Source organism: Pan troglodytes, chromosome 8 (genome assembly GCF_028858775.2).
Source record: "Pan troglodytes isolate AG18354 chromosome 8, NHGRI_mPanTro3-v2.0_pri, whole genome shotgun sequence".
In the NCBI taxonomy this organism is placed as follows: domain Eukaryota; kingdom Metazoa; phylum Chordata; class Mammalia; order Primates; family Hominidae; genus Pan; species Pan troglodytes.
Window position 1 is genome coordinate 92,330,055 of NC_072406.2, and position 12,084 is coordinate 92,342,138.

Genomic DNA, 12,084 nt, shown 5'->3' on the forward strand with positions numbered 1-12,084 from the left:
ATTTTTTGATTTCTTTCTCAGCTAGCCCATTATTGATTTATAGAAATGCTACTGATTTTTGCATGTTGATTTTGTATTTTGCAACTTTACTGAATTCATTTACTAGATTTAAGTGTTTTTTGGTGGAGTACTTAGAATTTTCTATATACAAGATTGTGTTGTCTGCAAACAGGGATAATTTTATTTCCTCCTTTCCAATTTGGATACTCTTTATTTCTTTCTCTTGACTGGTTGCCCTGGCTTGAATTTCTAATACTATCTTGAATAAGAGTAGTGAAAGTGGGCATCCTTGTCTTGTACAAGGTCTTAGAGAAAAAGCTTTAAAATTTTCCCCATTCAGTATGATGGTAGCTGTGCATTTGTCATATATGGCCTTAACTGTTTTGAAATACATTCCTTCTACACCTGATTTGTTGAGCATTTTTATGATAAAGGATGTTAAATTTTTTCAAATGCTTTTTCTGCATCTGTTGAGATGATTACATAGTTTTCTCCTTCATTCTGTTGATGTAAAATGTATCACATTAATTGATTTACCTAAGTTGAACCCTGAAAACCTATCCAGTTGTCTCATAGAGTTGATGTTTATAGTTTCTTTGAATAAGCATAGAAACTGATCCTCCTAGTCTTAAAAACTTGAAAAAGTTACGTTTATCTTATCTGAGTTCCTTTCTTGGGAAAACAACCATCAGCTCTCCCAGACAGTATTAAGGAGTTGAAACTCACCAGATCACTGCATTTGGACGAGACGTCAGACTTATTACCTGTCATGACTGCTTAACTGACCACCTGCTTCCTGTTGACCACTCCTCTTTTTTAGCCCTCCCTGATTCCTGTTATCCCACACATGGTTACATTTCTTCACTGCTATATAACCTAATTTTAGCAGGTCAGGGAGATGGATTTGAGACTGATCGCCCATCTCTTTGGCAGCAGAACTCAATTGAAGCCCTTTTCCTTGGCAATGCTCATTGTCTCAGTGATTGGTTTTCAGTGTGGCAAGCAGCGGGACTTAGACTGAACCCCTGGTGTTGTGGTAACGTTGTGTCTTTGTCTGGTTTTGGTATCAGGATAATGGTAGCCCCATGGAATGAGTTTGGAAGAATTTCTCCCCCTTCAATTTTCTTAAATAGCTTGAAAATAATTGGTGTTATTTCTTCTTTAAAAGTTTGGTAGAATTCAGCAGTGAAGCCTTCCAGTCCCAGAGTTTTCTTTGATGGGAGATTTTTGTTACTGATTAAACCTCATTACTCATTTCTAGTTGTTCAGGCTTTCCATTTCTTCCTGGTTTCATCTTAGTAGGTTGTATGAATCCAGAAATTTATCCATTTCCCCTAGGCTTTCCCATTTGTTGATATATAGTTGTTTATAGAAGTCTTTAATGATCCTTTGTCTTTCTGTGGTATCAGTTATAATGTCTCCTTTCTTGTTTCTGATTTTTGTATAGGTCTTCTCTCTTTTTTTCTTACATTTTCTAGCTAATGGTTTGCGAATTATGTTTATTTGTTCAAAAACCCAACTTTTCAGCTGGGCATCGTGGCTCATGCATGTAATTCCAGCACTGAGATTGAAGCAGAAGGATCATTTGAGGCCAGGAGTTTGAGACCAGCCTGGGAAACACAGCAAAAACTTGTCTTTGAAAAACTAAAAAACAATCTTAGCCTTGTGTGATGACACATGCCTGTAGTACCAGCTACTCAGAAGACTGAAGCAAGAGGGTCACTTGAGCACAGGAGTTGAAGGCTGAAGTGAGCCGTGATCATGCCACTGCACTCCATCCTGGGTGACAGTGCAAGATCTTGTCTCAAACAAACAAACAAAAAATTCCCCAACTTTTCATTTTGTTGATATTTTGTACTACTTTTTTACTCTACTTTTTGTTTATTTCCACTCCTTTTTTTTTTTTTTTTTTTTTGAGATGGAGTCTCACTGTGTTGCCCAGACTGGAGTACAATGGTCCGATTTTGGCTCACCATAACCTCTGCTTACCGGGTTCAAGCGATTCTCCTGCCTCAGCCTCAGGAGTAGCTGGGATTACAGGTGCCCGCCACCATGTCCAGCTAATTATTTTGTATTTTTAGTAGAGACAGGGTTTCAACATGTTGGTCAGGCTGGTCTCAAACTCCCAACATCAGGTGATCCACTCACCGTGGCCTCCCAAAGTGCTGGGATTACAGGTGTGAGCCACAGCGCCCAGCCTCTGCTCCAACTTTTAAAATTTCTCTCTTTTTACTAATTTGGGGTTTGGCTTTTTTCTTGCTTTTCTAGTTCCTTAAGATGCATTTTAGTTTTTATCTGAAATCTTTCTACTTTTCTGATGTAGGCATGTAATGTTATAAATTTCCCTCTTACCACTGCTTGTGTTGTCTACCATAGGTTTTGGTATGTTGTGCTTCTATTTTCATTTGTTTTGAGAAATTTTTAAATTTCCTTCTTACTCCATTGTGGTCAAAAAAGTTCTTGATATCATTTTAATATTTTCATTCATTGATTCTTACTTTGTAGCCTAAAACAATGTATCCTGGAGAATGTTCCATGTGCTGATAAGAAGAATGGGTATTCTGTAGCTGTCAGATGAAATATTCTGCAAATGTCTGTTAGGTCCGTTTGGTCTGCAACACAGTTTAAACCAACTTTTTTTTGTTGATGTTCTGTCTAAATGATCTAACACTGCAGAGAGTAAACTGTCGAAGTCCCCAATTATTATTGTATTGGAGTCTGTCTCTCCTTTTACATTTAATAATATTTGTTTTTATCTTGGTGTTCTGTTGTTGGGTGCATATATATTTACAGTTGTCATATCCTTTTGATGAAGAGAAGAGTGTGGACATTCAGGTCTTCGGAAAGGAATGATGGTTGCCTTTTCTGATGTTTCTGAATGGCCCAGAGATGACAGAAGTATACACGATCCACTCCTAATGACTTAGGAAAGCAAGGTCTCTGCCTAATCTTGCTTTCTATTGAATCCCAGAAAATTGCACCATTTCTGGCAATAAGTAATTGTTAAATAGATGAATGAATAAATGGATGAGAGCCTAGAAGAGAATTTGGAAAACTATGATTGGGGGAGGGACAAACGACACAGAGGCAGAGATGGAGAGGCTGCAGAGAGCCTGATGGCAGACAGCCCAGGTGAGGGAGGTGGCTTAGAGACAAAGTGATCAGAGGCCTGACCCAGACTCCTCTGCTCTCAGCCCTCAGTCTTCAGGGCTCCATACTGGCAGTGGGAGAGAAGGTCTTCTTCACCAACAGGCAGTTGGTCTATTTAGATGCCGTTAGTGAGGCATGTGCCAGAGCAGGCGGCTGCATTGCTGTCACTAGGAGTCCAGAGGAAAACGAGGCCATTGCAAGATTTTTGAAGAAGTACAACATGTATGCCTACATGGCCCTGGCCAAGGGTCCCAGCCCTGGAGACTTCTGCTACCTAGTTGGGGCCCCTGTGGACTACACGAACTGGTGCCCAGGGGAGCTCATAGGTCAGGGCAATGAGAAGTGCTTGGAGATGTACACAGTGGAATGACAGGAGCTGCCTGCGGTACTGACTGATCATCTGTGAGTTCTGAGAGGAATTTATGCCACAGGACAGGGAGGATCCTGTCTGGCCTTCAGCCTCCATCCTGAAGCTCCACTTGGTTTGTGAGATGCTGAAACTCCCTTTCAACAGAATTCACTTGTGGCTATTAGAGCTGGAGGCACCCTTAGCTACTTCATTCCCCTGATGGGCCCTGACTCTTCCTCATAATCCCTGACCAGCCTTGACACTCCCCTTGCAAACCCTCCCAGCACTGCACCCCAGGCAGCCACTCCTAACCTTTGCCTTTGGCATGAGATGCAACCCTCCTTATTCTCTATCTGGTCCAGTTCCTTCACTTACAGATGGTAGCAGTGAGGTCTTGGGGTAGAAGGACCCTCCGAAGTCACACAGAGTGCCTGCTTCCTGGTGCCCTTAGCTCTCCCTCTGCAGCCCAGTGCCATCAGGATGAGCAGTCCCAGCCAAGCATAATGACGGAGAGAGGCAGACTTCAGAGAAGTCCTGACTGTGTGGAGCTAAGGACACAGTGGAGATTCTCTGGCACTCTGAGGTCTCTGTGGCAGGCCTGGTCAGGCTCTCCAGGTGGTCAGAGGGCCCAGTGGTGCCCCAGAATGGTGGTGCCCAAGCCAACCCTGTGACTGACATGTACGATTCACTCCTTTGAGTCTTTGGATGCCAACTCAGTCCCCTGACCTGAAGGCAGCTGGCCTATGCCTCTAGGGAAGAGCCCCCCACTGCAGACGTGATCCAAGTAATTTTCTGCTGATGGACGAATCTGCACCCTACTTGAGACTTCAGTGGGCATTCACACCACCCCCCACACCACCGGCTCCACTTTCCCCTTTCATTAATCTATTCACCCAGATAATCATTAAAATTAACGTGGGCCAGGTCTTAGGATGTGTCTTGAGGTAGGCAAGCTAACTGGTGACTCTTGGGGATTTTTTTCCCTGAGCCTATGTCTTCATCTATAAAATGGGGATAAAATACTTGTTGCTGTCACAATTATTACCATTACCCTCAGCTAGCAAAATTACCACCAGAGCCGTTACTACACACAGAGGCTATTGACTGAGCACATACCATGTGCCACACACCTTGACAAGCAATTCTAATATAGCTTATTACATATTATTCAATCTTCACACAATGTCATGGGACCAGTATTGTTTTCCCCATTTTTTATAAGGACACTGAAGCTTGGAGGAGTGAAATGTTTTGAGTATTATTCTAGAGAGCAAGTGGCAGAGGCTGGATCCAAACCCATCTTCCTGGATCTGAAGCTCATACTCCCAGCCACCCCACCCCTGAGCTGAACAAAGAAGACTTAAATGTATGTAATAAATCGTGAATATTTTCATATGTGTTTCCTCTGTTCTGGTTCCAAGAAATATCACATTTCTGTATTTTTGTAAATCAAATGAACCCTGGCTCTGAGCCCCCACTTTCCTCAAGATTGGAAAATTCAATCTCAAGATGTGCTTTCTTTGTTTGATGGGAGGGACCAACTGCTCTCCTCCCTGAGATGGTGCAGGAGAATGGGGAGCTACAGACACCATTTGGAAGAACACATGGGCATCATGAATCCACATGGTCCATTTGTGGGTGGGGATACCATGCCTTCTGTCCACACAGCCACCTGAATGATTTCTGCAGCCCAGCAGTGATGGTGGTACTCAGGGCTCAGTCCCAGGCCTCAGTGAGTCATCCTAATTTCAGGTCAGCATGGAATGGGACCACACTCCCATACCCCAGGGCTGTGCAGGAATGAGACCATGTCCCTACTTGCTTGAGGAGGCAGCTACATATGTGTCCCACCTCCCACTTCTCTCCTGTAACACTGTCCCAGAAAGGCTCCCACTTCTCCACCCCCAACGCCTGTGAACACTCTTCTTTGGCATTTATTGCTTTTCTTGGGTGGAAGGAAGCTCTGAATCAACACTCAGAAAACCAATGAGAATAAGGGGAACAATTTCTCAGTCTTTTATGAATGAAAAATTTTAATCTGATCACCATTCTGCATGCACTTAGGATGCAGCACACAAATTATTAAGGCCTCCCCCAAATTATTTTAAAAAGAAGAAGAAGGATATACAGATATTCCTTGACTTATGATAGGGTTATATCATGATAAATACAGTGTAAGATGAAAATATCATAAGTTGGGAATGCATTTAATACACCTAACCTATCAAAAATCATAGCTTAACTTAAACTACCTTAAACATGCCCAGAACACTACGTTAGCCTGCAGTTGGGCAAAATCATCTAATACATGGCCTATTTTATAATAAGGTATTGACTATCTCATGGACTTTATTGAATACTGTACTGGAAGTGAATGAATAATTGTATGTGTACTCGAAGTGTGGCTTCTACTGAATTCACATCACTTTTGAACCATTGTAAAGTTGATAAATTGTAAGTCAAACCATCAAAAATCCAGGACCGTGTATAGTCCCAATTTTATAGACAAATACTTCAAGCCTCTGAAAATTGATATCTTCTTGTTTCTTATTAGTATTATTTTTACTTTCTTTATGCTTTTATTTGCTACTGTTACTATTTTTATTAGATTTTAAATTAATTATTGCTGATTTGTTAAAAAAAAAAAACTCTTAATTTCTGTTTGTTGATCTTATACCCAACCATCTTTTGGATTCTCATTTTCCCCCAATACTTCTAATATAACTGATTCTGTTATATGTATATATATTTTATTATACTTGGAGCACAACGTGCAGGTTTGTTACATAGGTATACATGTGCCATGTTGGTTTGCTGCACCCCTCAACTCGTCATTTACATTAGGTATTTCTCCTAATGCTATCCCTCCACCAGGCCCCCACCCCGCAACCGGCCCCAGTGCGTGACGTTCCCCACATTGTGTCCATGTGTTCTCACTGTTCAACTCCCACCTATGAGTGAGAACATGCGGTGTTTGGTTTTCTGTCCTTGTGATAGTTTGCTCAGAATGATGGTTTCCAGCTTCATCCATGTCCCTGCAAAGGAAATGAACTCATCCTTTTTTATGGCTGCATAGCATTCCATGTTGCATATGCACCACATTTTCTTAATCCAGTCTATCATTGATTGACATTTGGGTTGGTTCTAAGTCTTTGCTATTGTGAATAGTGCTGCAATAAACATACGTGTGCATGTGTCTTTATAGTAGCATGATTTATAATCCTTTGGGTATATGCCCAGTAATGGGATTGCTGGGTCAAATGGTATTTCTAGTTCTAGATCCTTGAGGAATCGCCACACTGTCTTCCACAATGGTTGAACTAATTTACACCCCCATCAACAGTGTAAAAGCATTCCTGTTTCTCCACATCCTCTCCAGCACCTGTTGTTTCCTAACTTTTTAATGATCACCATTCTAACTGGCATGAGATGGTATCTCATTGTGGTTTTGACTTGCATTTCTCTGATGACCAGTGATGATGAGCATTTTTGCATATGTCTGTTGGCTGCATAAATGTCTTCTTTTGAGAAGTGTCCATTTATATCCTTTGCCCACTTTTTGATGGGGTTGTTTGTTTTTTTCTTGTAAACTTGTTTAAGTTCTTTGTAGATTCTGGATACTAGCCCTTTGTCAGATGGGTAGATTGCAAAAATTTTCTCCCATTCTGTAGGTTGCCTTTTCACTGTGATGATAGCTTCTTTTGCCATGCAGAAGCTTTTTAGTTTAATTAGATCCCATTTGTCAATTTTGGCTTTTGTTGCCATTGCTTTTGGTGTTTTAGTCATGAAGTCTTTGTCCATGCCTATGTCCTGAATGGTATTGCCTAGGATTTCTTGTAGGGTTTTTATGGTGTTAGGTCTCACATTTAAGCCTTTAATCCATCTTGAGTTAATTTTTGTATAGTATAAGGAAGGGATCCAGTTTCGGCTTTCTATATATGGCTAGCCAGTTTTCCCAGCACCATTTATTAAATAGGGAATCCTTTCCCCATTGCTTGTTTTTGTCAGGCATGTCAAAGATCAGATGATTTTAGATGTGTGGTGTTATTTCTGCAGTCTTTGCTCTGTTCCATTGGTCTATCTATCTGTTTTGGTACCAGTACCATGCTGTTGTGGTTACTGTAGCCTTGTAGTATAGTTTGAAGTCTGGTAGCATGATGCCTCCAGCTTTGTTCTTTTTGCTTAGGATTGTCTTGGCAATGCCGGCTCTTTTTTTGTTCCATATGAACTTAAAGTAGTTTTTTCCAATTCTGTGAAGAAAGTCAGTGGTAGCTTGATGGGGATAGCATTGAATCTATAAGTTACTTTGGGCAGTGTGTCCATTTTCACGATATTGATTCTTCCTATCCAGGAGCATGGAATGTTCTTCCATTTGTTTGTGTCCTCTTTTATTTTGTTGAGAAGTGGTTTGTAGTTCTCCTTGAAGAGGTCCTTCACATCCTTTGTAAGTTGGATTCCTAGGTATTTTGTTCTCTTTGTAATAATTGTGAATGGGAATTCACTCATGATTTGCCTCTCTATTATTGATGTATAGGAATGCTTGTGATTTTTGCACATTGATTTTGTATCCTGAGACTTTGCTGAAGTTGCTCATCAGCTTAAGGAGATTTTGGGCTGAGACAATGGGGTTTTCTAAATATGCAATCATGTCATCTGCAAACAGAGACAATTTGACTTCGTCTTTTCCTAATTGAATACCCTTTATTTCTTCCTCTTGCCTGATTGCCCTGGCCAGAATTTCCAACACTATGTTGAATAGGAGTACTGAGAGAGGGCAAGCTTGTCTTGTGCCAGTTTTCAAAGGGAATGCTTCCAGTTTTTGCCCATTCAGTATGATATTGGCTGTGGGTTTGTCATAAATAACTCTTTTTGAGATACATTCCATCAATACCTAGTTTACTGAGAGTTTTTAGCATGAAGGGCTGTTTTTGTTGAAGGCTTTTTCTGAATCTATTGAGATAAACATGTGATTTTTGTCATTGGTTCTGTTTATGTGATGGATTATGTTTATTGATTTGCATATGTTGAACCAGCCTTGCATCCCAGGGATGAAGCCGACTTGATCATAGTGGATAAGCTTTTTGATGTGCTGCTGGATTTGGTTTTCCAGGATTTTATTGAGGATTTTTGCATCAATGTTCATCAGGGATATTGGCCTAAAATTCTCTTTTGTGTGTGTGTGTCTCTACCAGGCTTTGGTATCAGGATGATGCTGGCCTCATAAAATGAGTTAGGGAGGATTCCTTCTTTTTCTATTGATTGAAATAGTTTCAGAAGGAATGGTACCAGCTCCCCTTTGTACCTGTGGTAGAATTCGGCTGTGAATCTATCTGGTCCTGGACTTTTTTGGTTGGTAGGCTATTAATTATTGCCTCAATTTCAGAGCCTGTTATTGGTCTATTCAGAGATTCAACTTCTTACTGGTTTAGTCTTGGGAGGGTGTATGTGTCCAGGAATTTATCTATTTCTTTTAGATTTTCTAGTTTATTTGCGTAGAGGTGTTTATAGTATTCTCTGATGGTAGTTTGTATTTCTGTGAGATCGGTGGTGATATCCCTTTTATAATTTTTTATTGCATTTATTTGATTCTTCTCTCTTTTCTTCTTTATTAGTCTTGCTAGTGGTCTATCTATTTTGTTGATCTTTTCAAAAAACCATCTCCTGGATTCATTGACTTTTTGAAGGGTTTTTTGTGTCTCTATCTCCTTCACTTCTGCTCTGATCTTAGTTGTTTCTTGACTTCTGCTAGCTTTTGAATGTGTTTGCTCTTGCTTCTCTAGTTCTTTTTTTTATTATTATTATGCTTTAAGTTTTAGGGTACATGTGCACAACATGCAGGTTTGTTACATATGTATACATATGCCATATTGGTGTGCTGCACCCATTAACTCGTCATTTAACATTAGGTATATCTCCTAATGCTATCCCTCCCCACTCCCCTCACCCCACAACAGGCCCCGGTGTGTGATGTTCCCCTTCCTGTGTCCATGTGTTCTCACTGTTCAATTCCTACCTACGAGTGAGAATGTGCGGTGTTTGGTTTTTTGTCCTTGCGATAGTTTGCTGAGAATGATGGTTTCCAGCTTCATCCATGTCCCCACAAAGGACATGAACTCATCATTTTTTATGGCTGCATAGTATTCCATGGTGTATATGTGCCACATTTTCTTTTTTTTTATTATTATACTTTAAGTTTTAGAGTACATGTGCACAATGTGCAGGTTTATTACATATGTATACATGTGCCATGTTGGTGTGCTGCACCCATTAACTCATCAATTAACATTAGGTATATCTCCTAATGCTATCCCTCCCCCCTCCCCCCACCCCACAACAGGCCCCAGTGTGTGATGTTCCCCTTCTTGTGTCCATGTGTTCTCATTGTTCAATTCCCACCTATGAGTGAGAACATGCGGTGTTTGGTTTTTTGTCCTTGTGATAGTTGGCTGAGAATGATGGTTTCCAGCTTCATCTATGTCCCTACAAAGGACATGAACTCATCATTTTTTATGGCTGCATAGTATTCCATGGTGTATATGTGCCACATTTTCTTAATCCAGTCTATCATTGTTGGACATTTGTGTTGGTTCCAAGTCTTTGCTATTGTGAATAGTGCTGCTATAAACATACGTGTGCATGTGTCTTTATAGCAGCATGATTTATAATCCTTTGGGTATATACCCAGTAATGGGATGGCTGGGTCAAATGGTATTTCTAGTTCTAGATCCCTGAGGAATTGCCACACTGACTTCCACAATGGTTGAACTAGTTTACAGTCCCACCAACAGTGTAAAAGTGTTCCTATTTCTCCACATCCTCTCCAGCACCTGTTGTTTCCTGACTTTTTAATGATCGCCATTCTAACCGGTGTGAGATGGTATCTCATTGTGGTTTTGATTTGCATTTCTCTGATGGCCAGTGATGATGAGCATTTTTTCATGTGTCTTTTGGCTGCATAAATGTCTTCTTTTGAGAAGTGTCTGTTCATATCCTTTGCCCACTTTTTGATGGGGTTGTTTGTTTTTTCTTGTAAATTTGTTTGAGTTCATTGTAGATTCTGGATATTAGCCCTTTGTCAGATGAGTAGATTGCAAAAATTTTCTCCCATTTTGTAGGTTGCCTGTTCACTCTGATGGTAGTTTGTTTTGCTGTGCAGAAGCTCTTTAGTTTAATTAGATCCCATTTGTCAATGTTGGCTTTTGTTGCCATTGCTTTTGGTGTTTTAGACATGAAGTCCTTGCCCATGCCTATGTCCTGAATGGTAATGCCTAGGTTTTCTTCTAGGGTTTTTATGGTTTTAGGTCTAACATTTGAATCTTTAATCCATCTTGAATTAATTTTTGTATAAGTTGTAAGGAAGGGATCCAGTTTCAGCTTTCTACATATGACTAGCCAGTTTTCCCAGCATCATTTATTAAATAGGGAATCCTTTCCCCATTTCTTGTTTTTGTCAGGTTTGTCAAAGATCAGATAGTTGTAGATATGTGGCATTATTTCTGAGGGCTCTGTTCTGTTCCATTGGTCTATATCTCTGTTTTGGTTACTGTAGCCTTGTAGTATAGTTTGAAGTCAGGTAGCATGATGCCTCCAGCATAATGTTAGGGTGTCAATTTTAGATCTTTCCTGCTTTCTCTTGTGGGCATTTAGTGTTATAAATTTCCCTCTACACACTGCTTTAAATGTGTCCCAGAGATTCTGCTACGTTGTGTCTTTGTTCTCATTGGTTTCAAAGAACATCTTTATTTCTGCCTTCATTTCATTATGTACCCAGTAGTCATTCAGGAGCAAGTTGTTCAGTTTCCATATAGTTGTGCGGTTTTGAGTGAGTTTATTAATCCTGAGTTCTAATTTGATTGCACTGTGGTCTGAGAGACAGTTTGTTGTGATTTCTGTTCTTTTACATCTGCTGAGGAGTGTTTTACTACCATTTATGTGATCAATTTTAGAATATGTGTGATGTGGTGCTGAGAAGTATGTATGTTCTATTAATTTGGGGTGTACAGTTCTGTAGATGTCTATTAGGTCTGCTTGGTCCAGAAGTGAGTTCAAATCCTGGATATCCTTTTTAACCTTCTGTCTCGTTGATCTGTCTAATATTGACAGTGAGATGTTATGGTCTCCCATTATTATTGTGTGGGAGTCTAACTCTCTTTGTGGGTCTCTAAGGAATTGCTTTATAAATCTGTGTGCTCCTGTATTGGGTGCATATATATTTAGGATAGTTAGCTCTTCTTGGTGAATCAATCCCTTTACCATTATGTAGTGGCCTTCTTTGTCTCTTTTGATCTTTGTTGGTTTAAAGTCTGTTTTATCAGAGACTAGGATTGCAACCCCTGCTTTTTTTGCTTTCCATTTGCTTGGTAGATCTTCCTCCATCTTTTTATTTTGAGCCTATGTGTGTCTTTGCACATGGGTTTCCTGAATACAGCACATTGATGAGTTTTGACTCTTTATCCAATTTGCCCATCTGTGTCTTTTAATTGGGGCATTGAGCACATTTACATTTAAGGTTAATATGTTATGTTTGAATTTGATCCTGTCATTATGATGTTAGCTGGTTATTTTGCCCATTAATTGATGCAGTT